This window comes from Taeniopygia guttata, chromosome 7, assembly GCF_048771995.1.
Source record: "Taeniopygia guttata chromosome 7, bTaeGut7.mat, whole genome shotgun sequence".
NCBI classification, from domain to species: Eukaryota; Metazoa; Chordata; class Aves; order Passeriformes; family Estrildidae; genus Taeniopygia; species Taeniopygia guttata.
In genome coordinates this window covers 33,902,550-33,917,287 of record NC_133032.1, presented here as the reverse complement: position 1 = coordinate 33,917,287, position 14,738 = coordinate 33,902,550, and the positions used below count along the sequence as shown (strand labels likewise).

The 14,738-nt window shown below is 44.4% G+C and overlaps 1 protein-coding gene and 1 long non-coding RNA gene across 4 annotated transcripts in view; one reads left to right on the top strand and one right to left on the bottom strand.

Annotated features, from left to right (window-relative positions):
* The window catches only part of SPOPL (speckle type BTB/POZ protein like), a 32,629-nt gene extending 20,707 nt beyond the window's left edge, over nt 1-11,922 (bottom strand). For 2 of the 3 annotated variants that reach the window (XR_012056844.1, XM_030278114.4), the window contains exon 1: nt 11,661-11,921. The gene's annotated coding sequence lies outside the window, so the exon portion shown is untranslated. Of the gene's footprint in view, nt 1-6,508; nt 6,662-11,660 lie in introns of all 3 variants that reach the window. The other variant, XM_072931729.1, reaches the window with a different exon arrangement.
* Nucleotides 11,923-12,252: 330 nt separating this feature from the next.
* On the top strand, nt 12,253-13,936 carry LOC140684528 (uncharacterized). Its single transcript, XR_012056902.1, has 2 exons — nt 12,253-13,335; nt 13,538-13,936. It is a non-coding gene; the product is annotated as an uncharacterized lncRNA (long non-coding RNA).
* The last annotated feature ends 802 nt before the right edge of the window (nt 13,937-14,738 follow it).

Sequence of the window (14,738 nt, the reverse complement as noted above, 5' to 3'; positions counted from 1 at the left end):
GTTCATGGGGATATTTACCAGAGCTACAAGGTGACAGAACAGAAGCTTTCAAGATGCTGTCCTGAAATGGAGAGAAGGGCTGCCTGGAGAAGGGCTTTTGCAGTCTGTAGACTGACAGCCAGACCACACTGAGTGGCCACCAATGGTCACCAGGGCAAAGTGGACCCTGCACGAGCAGCCTGAAGGTGAGAAAAGAGATGAAACCCTCTGTTCTACCATGCTCCACGTGGGGAGGAGACTAAATACTACTCTGAAGAAATTGTTTATGAATCATTGATCAGCCACTGTCATCAGCTCTGACAAAATGGTTTTCCAAGTACCAACCCCTCATCACAGCCCATTAGACCAAATGGTTGGGAACAGAGAGCTGCAGTTCACAAAACCAGTCCGGGAACGACTGGGTGGAATTAAATCAGTGAAGTGCAGGAAGACAGGTCTGCTATCTGCAGGATGAAACAACTTAGAGTGACAATTTCATGCTAGAACCTGCATTTATTACTCTGCAGGCTATCATGAACAAAGCAGTAGAAATGAGGGAACATTAACAGACAATAGCTCCAAGAATTTTCAAGCAATGCAGTGCCTGTCTGGACACAGCCCAACAAACCAGTCTGTGTGGCCATTCTGTCAGGCAGAAATGTCTGACCATCAGGGCAAACATGCACTGGAACAGGAAAACAAGCCCTAATGGATGGGGTAAAAGAACTTTTTGGTTTTCAAAAGAAAAATTAGATGTATTTTTAAAGGGTGTCAAGTTCCTTTGCTTGGAGTTTTTTCTAATGAAGTGATATACTGAATAATGTACAGCAGCCAGTGCTGATTTAATTCAGAGTTTGTGTTCATCGTCTTTATTGAACACTTAGTGTTAAAAAAAGAAAAAGAAGAAATGGTCGAAGGTTCTTTGCTTGTACTTCCAGATCCCAAACATGGTGGGCTTATCACTTCTCCTGGTCTGTTAAGAGAGGTACTGGCCTCACCTGATAATCATTCTGCAAATAGACCAGAGTCTGTTAAATTCAGATCTTCCAGGAGCTGATCCTTCTACAGGCAGAAGTAACATAAAAAAATGAGATCTCTCAAAGCACATTTTATTTAGGAATTAACTGAAGTGCTCTCCTAGTCAAACAAATACTTATGCTAAACTTAAAGGCATGTGAAATTGATTATTGTTAATTAATTACTTGCACACACAGTGTAAAGAAAGCACAGGCTACTTCCAAAAAATGTATTTCCACATATTTTCATCAAAAGCTGTATCTGACCTCCATTTTCCTAACTTTTAAGAAGAGATCTTAAGATTCAAAGTGACTTCCTACATTATTAACATGACTTTCAAAAATATTATCTTTTTTCCCCTGCCTGAAATTGAGTATTTATCAACATTATTCTAAACAAAGTTACTTTCCAACCTCTCGGAGCTAGACAAAAGCACATTCCCAGTCTCTTAAATCTTGTGCTGGAATTATCTCAACTTTTTCACTGAAAAAATTACTAGCTTGTTAAGAAAGCACCACATACATAGGGAACACATAAAGAAGAATTTTCTACGCCCCCAGTAATAAACCCACAAAGCACTGGGTAAAGCTGTTTGAAGAGCTGCCCTGTTAGGAGGGTGCTGGGCAGCTGTCCCCAGGAGCAGCTCAGGAAGCAGATCTCAGGAGCCCTGCAGGGCAGGCACAGTGCAGCCCACCGGAATCCATCCCAAAGATGGTTCTCCAAGCAAATCAGTGAGCCTGTCCTGCTCCCTTCAAGAATGAGGAGAAAAGCACGTTGTGAACTCCGTGATCAGGTCCTGCTGAGCCTCTTCCTTCCAGCATCCCATGGCTCAGACCTCCAGGATCAATGTGGCTCCTCCAGGGTCACACCAACAAATTCCAAGTGCATGTACTGCATATTCCACTTGGATGGTGACAGCCTTTTCCTGAGCAAGGCTCAACACTGCACAAAATGCAAAGCTGTTATGAATTAACTTTTTGTCCCCTTAAAAGATCACCTTCTGAAGTTTAACTGGTAAATAACATTCTGTTCCTCCAACTTTTTATTCCTAGTAAACACGTAATTCAGAAACCAAATACAGTTTGTGAAATTTTGAGGCTTTAAAAAAAAAAAATCCAAAATAAGTCCTCCTTCATTCAGTAACATCAACTCCCAAAAACTCATTCAAAATAAACATGGTGTAGTTACAGAGACACTTATTTAATTTCCTCTCATTAAATGATCACTGAATAAAGTATTACATAGTGTTATATAATTAATATGTAAGGGTTTTATATAAAACTAGCAATATTTGTTCAAGGAATCAGCTTCGTTTTTCAAATTACAAAGAAGGCAAATTCTTGGGAAAAACACCATCTTCTCACTTCTTGGCTGAAGAGGAATACATTTATGAATATGAAAATGAAGGAAACGAACAAACCCAATCAAAAGAGTTATGTCTGAAGTGAACACATTCTAAGGCCAAAGACAAAGTTATTTCTGCACTGTCCCACCTGGATCCAGCTGGATCACACAGTTCTAGGCAGCATCACCTTATGAAAGCCAAACTATTTAAGAGTGAAAAAAGCCATGTCCCTTTCTCATTGATCACAGAAGGATTTGTGTAACAGCCACCCACCACCTGAGTCACACTTATTTGCTGGCATGAAATGCCTATGGCAAATTGAAATTTTTTTGTTTAAGAGTTTGTCTTATAAGCTAATTAAGCTTACATAAACTCCTACAATTGTTACTAGTAAGTAGAAAAAAAATGAACTTTGCAAAAAATAGGCTTGTTTTCTTAATTAGGAAGATTTGTATCCCTTCACAATTGATCTTTTTGAAAGAATTGCTGTTGTATTTCCTAAACAGCTAACTATTAAACTAAGTTTCCTGCTGGATGATCCATAACACAATAACAGATGTCTGAAAGGTCTATTAAGCTTAAGCAGTTTTCCAATTTGTTCAGTTATTATCTCCTCTGAAAACACACTTAAGATATACCTACGTAAATTTAAGTAGTGTTGGAGCATTTATTGATTTTAATCCCCATCCATCACTGCATCATTTGAGTGAACAGAATTACTCATACTTACACAACTGCTGTAACATATATCCATCCCCTAAGTTAGAAAACTATAGGTTAAGGAGGAACTACACTTTTACATTATCTGTAGTACTTCTAACATGGGCAATTTCTCCTTTTTGGGGCAAAAGAAGGGAACAGCATTGGGCTACACACAGAAAACCCCTACGACCACTTACTGAAGAGGCAGCCTATAACATTTAAGAAAGTTTGATGCTTTTTTAGAACGTGATATTAAAAAATGCTTATTTAAGTCTGTGTTTGCTCTGGAACCACACAATAGCAAGTTTACAGAAACCCAAGCTTTGGGGCTTAAATCAGAAGCTCTGGCTGCTCCTGTGTGCTTCATGCTTACCATGTCCCCCCTGCCATCCCACAGCTCTGCTGGAAGCCTGTGCCCTGCCAGGAGACACAATCAGCAGCCACACCACGAGCCAATTCATGACTCTCTCCACACTTCTCCAGTGAGAAAAAAATACTGCCACGGACTGGGCTGTGACAGATGAGAAACTCCATATACACCCTGGCACCCCTGCCTGGGGACAGTAAACTCCAGCAGAGAGAGGGCAGGCAGCTGGGGTCACAGACATCTCAAAATAGCTGCAACTAAGAGTCCAGAATTTAAAAGCACATCCTCATGGTGCTTCCAGCAAAAAAGTCCCAGCAAGGCATAACCTAGCACATGGGAAATGCCAACTTTTCAGAAGGATGATGGTGTACCTATGACTAATGACACTGAAAGCAGCAGCTCAAAATTAGCAAGGTAGTACTATTAGCTGTAAAAACTGTAGTCGTTTACATGCTATTTTCAGGCTTTTATCTTAATTTTCTTTTCTATCCTAAGGCTTTGAAAAATAAAGTTGAATTTTACCTCAACTGTGAGAAAGCCCACATGCTCAGCAGAGCTGGAGCTAAAACTGTCTAGTTTACATCAGCCAAGCACACTGATAAAAATCTCTCAGCATTAGCCTTGCATTATTGTTCTGTAATAGAGGAAACCCACTGTGCTCTGTATTAGATATCCCAGACCATCCCCTACAGCAGTCATCTATGCATTTCCCTGGAGAAGAAATGCAAGATTATTTCTTACAGCATTTTTCATTTTCATTGCCTAGTCTAGTTTACAGGACCCAAAAGAGGTGTATTTCCACCATGATTCCTCTTGGGAAAATATTCTATTCAAATAATCTATTGCTGTCGAGTTTGTTTCCTGGTATACAGCCAAAGTGATCTTTAACCCTCCTTAGTTTCACTCCATTACTCTTACTCCAACAAATCACTGGCATGTGAAAGTATATTAAATGAAGACATTTTTTCCCTAAATGCTTCAGTTACACATAATCAAGAGTTCACCAAATCGAAAATGTTAATCTTAACTTTCTTCTTTGCACTTGGAACAGGAGTTTGTATAAGCCAACAGAAAGTTGATTCCAATTGTAACAAAGAAATATCTTTCTTTAGCAGATTCACAGCTAGTCTGGGGTGGTTTGGGTTGTTTTGGTTTTCTTCTCTTTTAAAATCCATAAGATTTGTGAAAAGCACTGGCCTGCACTCTCTGGAGAGAGGTGCTGCATTGTCATTTTCTGCAAACGAGCTGTACAGAGCAGCAGAATGTTCTCCTCATTAACTTCTGCAGACTGGCATCACCTGCAAAGCTCACATCAAATTGATACAACTGCTTTCAGCAGGCAAAAGCTCATTCTCAACAACAGATGTTGTCAGGAGGGGGCTGATCAGACATGTGTTGCCCTGTTACCTCTCATGGCAAAGCAGTGGCCACATTTGTGCACACAGCTGCATCTTGGAGATTCTGAGAGTCACAGCTCATTTCAGGCCTCCTCTATGCCTGAGCGTCAAACTTTGTGCAAAACAACTGACACTTTAAAGGAAATTGAGATAAAAAGGCCTAAACTCAATTCTGCCAGAGGACCAAACTAATTTGCCCCAACAGTCTTGAAACTGAACTAATCCACAACAGCTGGTTAGAGACATCCTAGGAAAGACAGGTCAAGAGGTAGAGCTGCACACACACTTGCTTTGGTGAATATGAAGCAGTAATCTCTAAAAGCCATCAGTGTGAGCAAAACTTAACATCTTAGGACTGGACTGCAGCTAAACTGGTCTAAATCCACAGATCTAAAAGTTCATAGACTATGTTGAGCTGGAAGGATGATTGAGTCCAGCTCACAAATTAGTCCAACAGAAACTGGCTACTGAATTTCAAAGTCAAGTAGACAACTTCTATCATTCTATTATTTAAAAAACATCCAGGCACTGTTTTGTTTAAACTTCAGGATTTAAGAACCATTCTGATATAATCTGTTTAAGATCCCTTTTTCCACTACAAAAACAATCCCCACTTACACAGCCTTAGTTGCTCAAGACAGAAGGGTATTTCCCAAGTAAGCAGCAAGGCAAGGAGGCTGGCACAGGCCTGTCAGGGTGGCCTGGCTGTGGAGTAAATAGATTTGGTTTCATCCTGGGTGCTGTCAAACAAGGCAGACCAGAAGCAGATCTGAGTCTGCTGCTTTTTGCCTCCATGCACACACAGGAGACACAACCCCAAGTGAATCATCCCACGAGGCCACCCCGCACACGCAGTGCCGCCACGCAAAAAGGCTCTCCCAGAGCAGAGAAGCAAACAGCAGGAAAAATGAGATTTACTACCAGGAAATCAAGAAGTCAGCCAACACCAAGTGCCCAGCCCCTCTTTACAAGTGACTCTGGAAACCTCTGCAGGCTCAGACACGGTAATTTATTAGTAACCCAGACTAACACTTGATGATGTTACTGCCATATATCTTTCCCCTCAGCACTCAGTGAGCAGTCTCACACTTGTTGGAGGGGATGGCACCTATCCAAACACAACTGCTATTTCATCATTAAAAATGATGCCTGGCCTGTAAAACAATATTCAAAACCACTGGCTACAGAATAAAAGTGGATTCTGCTTGATGATCTTATTAATATAACTAATCATAGAAACTAACTCTGGATATAAAGTTTGCCACACACAAATTCTGAGCAGGTTACTGCCTATGGAAGCTTTTCTTTCACTTCTAGTTATATCATGCTTTCCTTCTCTCTTCCCTTCCCCTCTTTTTTTTAAAGGGAAAACTCCCACTTCAGCAGAATGTTACTAAAAATGCTTTTTTCTTGCCGTAAGCAAGACAGGACCTCCCCTAATCACAAGCCTCTCATGAGATGCAACAGTATTAATTCAAATATTTCAGATTTATTTACTGTATTTTTTACCCTGGATCAACCACCCGCCCAGTGGATTTTGCAAAACTTGCATAAACTGTATTTATTCAAAAACTTCTTCAGTATAAGAAATTTCAGTTTCTTAGAAACAATATCACCCATCGCAACACAAATATTATTCTGCTGCCATTTTTAAATTAAATTTGCTCACTATATGCACATAAATAAACAAAAAAAAATTACCTTGACATATTCTGCAGAGATCAGAAAAACCCACTGAAAATAGATTTCATACATTTTATTCCTCTGAAACCACCATGTGCCAAGTGCAGTGCCAGATCCAAGAGTGAGATCACACCCACTTGGACAGTCAGTACAGCAATGCATTACATTAACCTGCAATCACACAAATCAGCCAGAGATTTCAGACAACTTCGTCTTCAGAATAACATTTTCAGAACTGAAATATGACTTTAAATTCATACAGACGCTATGTGGAACTTTCCAAATGCTTTTTAAAAAAGCTAAAAAGAGGTATAAATCCAGATGTAAACAAATAATTGCTGCACTTAACTTTGCACACAGCACAGACACGTTAGTTAAAATTACTATTTTGTCCTGTTACAAGAACAGTTATTCAACTTGATATATAAATACCAGTGTGCCCACTGGTACATCTGATACTTACAAAAAGGAGCTAAAATTTAATGTTTTCATTATAAATTGCTCAATCCCTGAAGCTGAAGAAACTATATTAACCACTCATTATATAAATTCGTTACAAAGCAGTTCTGGTTTTATCTTCAAGAGTTTTGATTACAAATAAGTAACTCTGAAATTAATCTCAGTTAATAAGGAATATATTTGTTTTAAAATTTAAGAAAAACTTCCACTAAAGAGTGATAGTTTTGTTGCTGAGGTAATGTCTACATATGAAGTAATTCAGAACCCTATTGTCTTCTGTGAAGACAGTAAACATGTGTGTCCTCTAAAGACTTTATAGAAATTATCAGCTAATCTGAATCACTAGATTAATTTATTAAGCGCTCAAAACACCAAAAAACTTGTGTTGAGATTTTTCTTCTACTTAACCCAGTGGGTCTTAACTTAAACTCTGTGTACTGAAATCATCTGTCCTTCATAGGCTATAGGCCACGCTAATGGAGAAAGCAGACTCCTCAATTAGAAACCAAATCTGAATAAAGAAAGCCAGGAAAATGAAAGCTTTTGTGAACTTTTCCAAAGAAAATGTCAGCATGGAACAGAAAGCTAGAAAGTAGAACACCAGAGGAGAAAGTTATACCAGCTAGTCCTCAGGCCAGAGGAGTTCTGCACCTACACCTAATTCCAGTTGTTCAGGAAGCAAACACTGATGCAACCACCTCAAATCCTTTTAGAGACACCCAAGTCTAATAAATTTGCTGAACATTCAGTACACAAGAAAACAAGGCATTTGAAAGAAATCAAGTGCAAGTCATCACCCCACCATTTCCTTCATCTCCATTCGCAGCCCTACTCATGAATCGATTTTGCAAAGACTTGACCAACTGGTAAGTGAGCTCTTGGGAGGGGACCAACATTAAAGGAACTACCAGGAAGGAGGCCAAGAGAAAGCCTGGCTCCCAAGTTTCACCCAGTGATCCTTTCCACGGCACAACAATAAGAGGTTCCCACCCCATGAACTTTGGAAGTTTCCCAACTCCTGGAGACATTTACTCCACCAGCAGCAGCACTGCCTACGCCAAGAGCTACTCTGTTGCATTCTCCCTGGCACACAATTGCTTTTTCTTAAAGCACACAGGTAAATTACACATCAAATGATACTTCACCCTTGAACTACTTAAGAACTCAAGTCACAACACAGCGCAAGCAGCAAATGCCACAAAACCACAGTGGGCGAGATGATACAGACTGTTACAATTAAAAGTAGCATGTGTAATATTTTTCACCATAAAATGAAGTGATAAACGGCTTCTGGGAGATGCAAGGCAGTATCAAGGATAAGTAATCTAATTCAGGAAATTTGGACATGGGAGCCCTCTGGATTATTCCATGCCAATGACTTTCTGAATCAGCTGAAAGAGTATCTGACTTTCCACTACATTTCCCAAATGCTATATGCAAACACTCATCACAACAATGTTCACAGATATATGCATGGTTGCAAAGTGATTCCTTGTACAAAACATAATAAAAAACTTGTAGCTGATAAAGAATAATTTTAAACCAGGCTACCAAAAAACACATTGGAAAGCTATTAAATTTGGATAAAATGGAACCAACAGAGTTGAGGCTTCTAGCTGAGGGTTTTTAGGTTAAGCTCTTTCCAATACTGAACATACACTCCTGCCAAAATTCCACCACACAAGTTGAATAGCTTAAACATTACCAAAACCCCACATTTATGCAAAACACTCACTCTGTAACACAGTTACACACACTTCTTAAGAAATCCACTGAACTAAGGCAAGCGACCATCTTCTCTCAGTTAAGAACACCAACGTCTAAATTACCACCACTAAAACACCTCCACCTCTCACAGAGCTGCAGCGAATCTCCACTAAGTACCAAGGACAAACTGATTGAGAGATTTCCTACTTCCATGTGAAGAGACAATTCCAATAGGAAGCCTTTTGATATGAGTGGGACAAGAAGCAATAAAAGTCACAGGAACATGAACTGGAAATTTTCTCAAGAAATCAAAGGAAGGACGGTCTCTTGTGAATATGTACGTATTTTGTAGAGGGGAAAGGGAATCATGGAATGGTTTGGGTTTGAAGGAAACTTGAAGATCATTTCATTCCAACCCCCCTGCCATGGGCAGGGACACCTTCCACTATTCCAGGCTGCTCCAAGCACAATCCAACCTGTCCTTGGACACTGCCAAGGCATGGGGCAACCACAGCTTCTCTGGGCACCCTGTGCCAGTGCCAAGGTACAAGAGGCTCTTGGAGACCACAGGCAAGACCATTAGTCAAGCACTGAGGCAAGTGTCTTCTATTCCATCCCAAAAATGCAGGGCCCAGGACATACAGGACAAAATGTATGGTCTTCATGTTTTGACTGAGAGCACAGTATTTTGAAGATTCCAGGACTTTATGACTACAGGTATCAGGCTGCTGCTTCTGGGAAGTGTAACAATCTCACTTAAGACTTCTTTAGTCTCAACCAGGTTTTGGTAAATACACAGGAAGCAGACTGCTTTTGACAAGGAGACAGAAATGCCCATAAGGAGCATAGGAACCTGTCACAAAAACTGTGAGAAAAAAAACCCACCAAAAATATCCACTTGTCATCAACATGAAAACATTACAAAAAAGAAAAAAGCAGGCTGAGGTGGTTTTATAAGGCAAGACACACAGAAGCCTACACCTAGGCTTCCAAAGAGCCGGGAAACATTCAACAGGACAAATTTCTAATTACCACCACCTCTACAACGGCAGGGGATGCAAAGAGAAAAAAAAAAAAAAGTGAAGAGATGTGAAGAGATTATATATGAAAGGCTAGAAAAGCAATGCAGACTGTCTGCTAACGCAGATAGAAAACCTGGGAAGAATGAATGAAGCAAGAAATTAATGAGATTGAAGTGCAAGTCAACTGTTTCCTCTTGCTGTCCTCAGCTATTTCTTCTCCACTCTAACTTATGTAGATAATGACAATTGGTTTTATTCTTCTCTCCTGTATATTTATGTTTAGGTGCTTTCAAAGGCACAAAAAACAACAGAGAAACACAACCTATAGGGAAAAAAAGAGGAAAAAAATTAGCTTTATGTGATTTCAACTGAACATGCAAAACTGTTAACAGCATGCACTAATGGTTGAAATCAGTGATTAGGGCCAGAAAGAAAACTTGGTAGCTTTTCAAATTCATTTTATATTTGTCTATAGCATATAGAAGTTTTTAATAGCAACAAGTAGCTTGTGCCGCCTATGCAAGTACAGAATGTAATTTTTTATTTTCACTGACAGTTTAAAAGCAGGCTGCAAAGTACCAAAGCTAAAAGTTTGGCAGAAAGCTGTTTCAAGGGAATATAACACCAAGGATATTTCTGGATATTTAAAATCTCAGATTTCCAGATGAGAGTTAAATGCAGTTTCTGCTGATGTACCAAAACCTGACAAGTTTGCAGCTTTACACACAAAAGGCAGATTGTTTAAAAATTATTTTCCCTTTCCTAAGTAAATATCTCCTTACAAAGTGAGAGGGAAATAACCATGCAATAGACACACACTGGAAATCCTTCACAAACATTTATGGTTGCCCTGGCCACACATCCCAGAAGGCCCAGAGAGAAGCCAGGTAAAATACTTTCAGAAGTGACACTAACTGCTAAGTACCCTTCTAAAAAGGGATATTCATTTCCAGAAATAATACAACTTCTAGTAAAAAACATAAAAGGAGACATTTTTTGTTAACCTTTTTTTCTTATGGTTACAACAAAATACCTTGGCAGTCGTACAAATGGTTTAGCTCAGAACCACTGTGGTAAAAATTCCTGTAACCATATGTGATATCTATCGAAATAATGCTTTCTGCAGAACTGATAAGAATAAGGAAGGACCCTGCTTGACTCTGCCACAGATTGTTCTTCCTGGCAGGAGGTTCGAGACAATCCTTTTTGTTCAAGTACTATTTTTATGACTCTTAACATCCATTTAGAAAAGAAATTACCAATAGAGTCACAAAGCAAAACTACGTTTTAAAATGGATTGCTGATTTCAGTATCCTACAGTTAAAGAAATACCGAGACCTCATCGATATCGCTGATACAGTTTCCTTTGTTTTGCCGTTTCCCATGCTTTACGGTTTTTCTCACCTACTTCTGCCCTCGAACAGCCTCAGTGCGATGTAAATTTTGCCCGGACTCCCGGGAATTTCAGCAGACGACATCATCAGGTGAAACCAGCCTGAGTCAACTCCACTTCCTGACCACGACTAAGATGGTGAACCGAGGGCAGCTTTCCTCACACACCATCCACGGAACCCTGCCACAAACTTTGCCGCAGCCCAAAAGACGGCGAACAACCTCCCAGCCAAACCCCCCCCACAGCCGCCTTCTGCTTTCTCACACGGCCTGAACTTCCCGAACCAAACCGCACTGGGGATAGCGAGGGCAGGGGCGGAGGGCTCCGCGGGGCTCCGCGGCCGAGCGGCGGGCAGCGCTCACCGCGGCCCGCAGGAGCCCGAGGCGGGGGTAGCTGATCCCTGGATCCCCGGATCGCTGGATCCCGGATCGCTGGATCCCCGCACCGCGGAGAGCCGACACCGCCCGCCCCGGCGCACCGCGGCCCGGCCCTGCCCTCCCGCAGCACCGCCCGGCGCTGCCCCGTGCCCGGAGCCACAACAAAGGCTTTTCCCCCCGCACCGCACCCGCACCCCCGGCCCGGCACGTACCGGATCGCGGCGCTGGCGGGGCGGCGCGGCGGGGCTCATTCCGCCGGGGCGGGGACGCTGTGACGGTCACCGGCGCCCGGCGGGAGGCGAAGGCGGCGAGCCCGGGCGGCGGCGGAGCCGCATCGCTGCCCGCGCCGAGTCCCGCTGCTCCCGGCCGTGCCCGCGCCGCGCTCCGCACCTCCCGGCTCCCGCACGGCCCCGCTCCCGCTCCCGCCGCACTTCCGGGAGGGAGCGGTCACGCGGGACGCGCCGCTTCCATCCGGGAACGCGCGCGGGGCGGGGCGGGAGCCGGGCCGGGCCGGGCCGGGCCGGGCCGAGCCGAGCCGAGCCGAGCCGAGCCGAGCCGAGCCGAGCCGAGCCGAGGGCTGTGGGTGAACGCTGCCGGAGCCCACAGCGGCTCACCGGGGCCCACAGCGGCTCACCGGGGCTCATAGCGGCTCACCGGGGCCCATAGTGGCTCACCGGAGCCCATGGCGACTCACCGGGGCCCACAGCGGCTCACCAGGGCCCACAGCAGCTCACTGGGGCTCACCGGGGCTCACTGGGGCCCACAGCGGCTCATGGGGCTCACCAGGGCCCACAGCGGCTCACCGGGGCCCACAGCGGCTCACGGGGCTCACCGGGGCCCATAGCAGCTCACCGGGGCTCACGGGGCTCACCAGGACCCACAGCGGCTCACCGGGGCTCACCGGGGCCCACAGCGGCTCACCGGGGCCCACAGCAGCTCACGGGGCTCACTGGGGCCCACAGCGGCTCACCGGGGCTCATAGCGGCTCACTGGGGCTCACCGGGGCCCATAGCGGCTCACCGGGGCTCAGAGCCACCCCACAGCGGCTCACCGGGGCCCACAGCGGCTTACCAGGGCCCATAGCGGCTCACCGGGGCTCACAGCGACTCACCGGGGCTCACCGGGGCCCACAGCAGCTCACCGGGCCCATAGCGTCTCACCGGGGCTCACCGAGGCCCATAGCGGCTCATCAGGGCTCACCGGGGCCCACAGCAGCTCACTGGGGCTCACAGCGGCTCACCGGGGCCCACAGCGGCTCACGGGGCTCAGAGCCACCCCACAGCACATGGCACACGACTGTGTCCCCATGGTTCTGGAGTATCTCCGCTGAGGGAGGCTCCGCGCCCTGTCCGAGCAGGCTGTTCCAGAGCGGAGCTTTTCCCAGGTTCCCGTGGAATTCCCTGTGCCTTCCTGTGGCCTCGAGTGCTCTTGCCCGTCCAGAAGGATGGAGCGCCTCTCCTGAGGGGCTGGGACACAGGGGTTGTTCGGCCTGGAAAAGAGAAGCTTTGGGGTGACCCAACTGCAGCCTTGAAGGGACTTACAGGGAAGATGAGGCAAGGCTGTTTACAAGAGCACGTAGTGACTGGGCTTGGGGGAATGGCTTCAGATGGAAAGAGCAGGTTTAGATCAGATATTAGGGGGAAATTGAAGGTGGTGAGGTCCTGGCACAGGTGCCCAGAGAAGCTGTGGCTGCCCCATCCCTGCAGCTGTCCAAGGCCAGGTTGGACAGGGCATGGAGCAGCCTGGGATCAGGAAGGTGTCCCTGACCATGACAAGGGGTGGAACAAGATGATCATCAATGTCACCTTCTAACCCGAACCATTCTGTGGTTCTCTTGCTTGGCACCACCAAGAAGACCCTGGTATCATATTCTTGGCACCCCTTTAGGTATTTATACACATTAATGAGGTCCCCTCTCAGCTCACTCTTCTCAGGGCTTAACAGGCCCCGCTCCCTCAGCCTTTCCTCATAAGAGAAATGTTCCAGTCCCCCAATTATCCTTATTGCCCTCCTCCAGACCTCTGCTCAAAAGGGTCAGCAGAGCTCCTCTGAGGACTCCTTATTTACTTTGTTTTGTTTTGTTTTTCAGATGATGTTGACTTGAAATCGATCTGAAATTGAGCTCCATCTGCTCCCCAGTAATGGGGCTGGAGAAGAGCCAGTCCTCAGTGACTGCTCCCCCATGAACAGGGCTGGTGTGGGGCTCTCAGCTTCTCACCCTGCCCACAGATCTGCTCCAGGCTGGCACAGACATTCAGTATCTTCAGTCCACAGCCCCTGTCCAGGACTCTTCTGCTCCCTCCACAAATGCTCACCACCCAGCAGTTCTGAGACCTGTTGGTCAGATCTGTTTCCTCTAGAACCAGGTGAATTTCTCTACATCACTGAAGTAGTTGCTTCTAAAAATAAATTATGTAATAATTTGTAAATTACATGCATAGTACTGCAAAATTCCCCGTGGAGGTCTGAAAATAAAACTTAAGCAATATGTTTTGCTTTGTTTTTCAAACAAACAGGGCTTTAAAGAAAACATCCTCTATGGAGACAATTAAGACCCAGTGACACCTTAATGGCTTCTCTTGAGAATGAGCGCTAAGAATACACACACAGAGCATTGTGCTGTGTAAGGATACCCAGGCTAGCAAGGTCTCAAAATCGATACAACTGCATTAGTGAGCCCTGGATAATTCATCCTGCAGAGAAAAACTGCACTGACAGGGCCATACTGCCTTTGGTAGTACTAGTTCTCTCAAAGCTATTTCGTGAACCTGTCCAGCACTGCACTCTATTTTCAGATGTCTCAGCAGTTTTTGTTTATTTGGAGTCTTTTACACACCAGCCCTTTTAGGAAATAGCTTTACATCCTCAGCCAGTGCTTACTCCATTTAGTGAGCAGGATTCTTGCAGGGGGACCAGGCTGCTCTCATGTTGACCACGATTTAGAAGAAAACACAGTAAACATTTGTCATTTGTGAGAAACACAAAGAGAACACAGAGTATCAGAATGTTTGGTCTTGTGAGCCGAACAGTTGAGTGATTGGAGACACTGTTGCAACTGGGAAGTGAAAGATGACCATTCTTTCACAGGGCAGACTTCAGTCACTCTTTGTGAAAATCAGGTTGCATTCCTAGTTGTAACTGAAGAGTCTGCAGTGGGAATCTTAGGATTTAAATAGAGTAACTTGGCACATTAGAAAATCAGTAAGTGAATCTTTGTGTGTAGTAATCATCACCTCCCTTAAATCCCAGACTAGAGAAAGTCTGCAAAGATGAATCATTAAGAGAAGTTG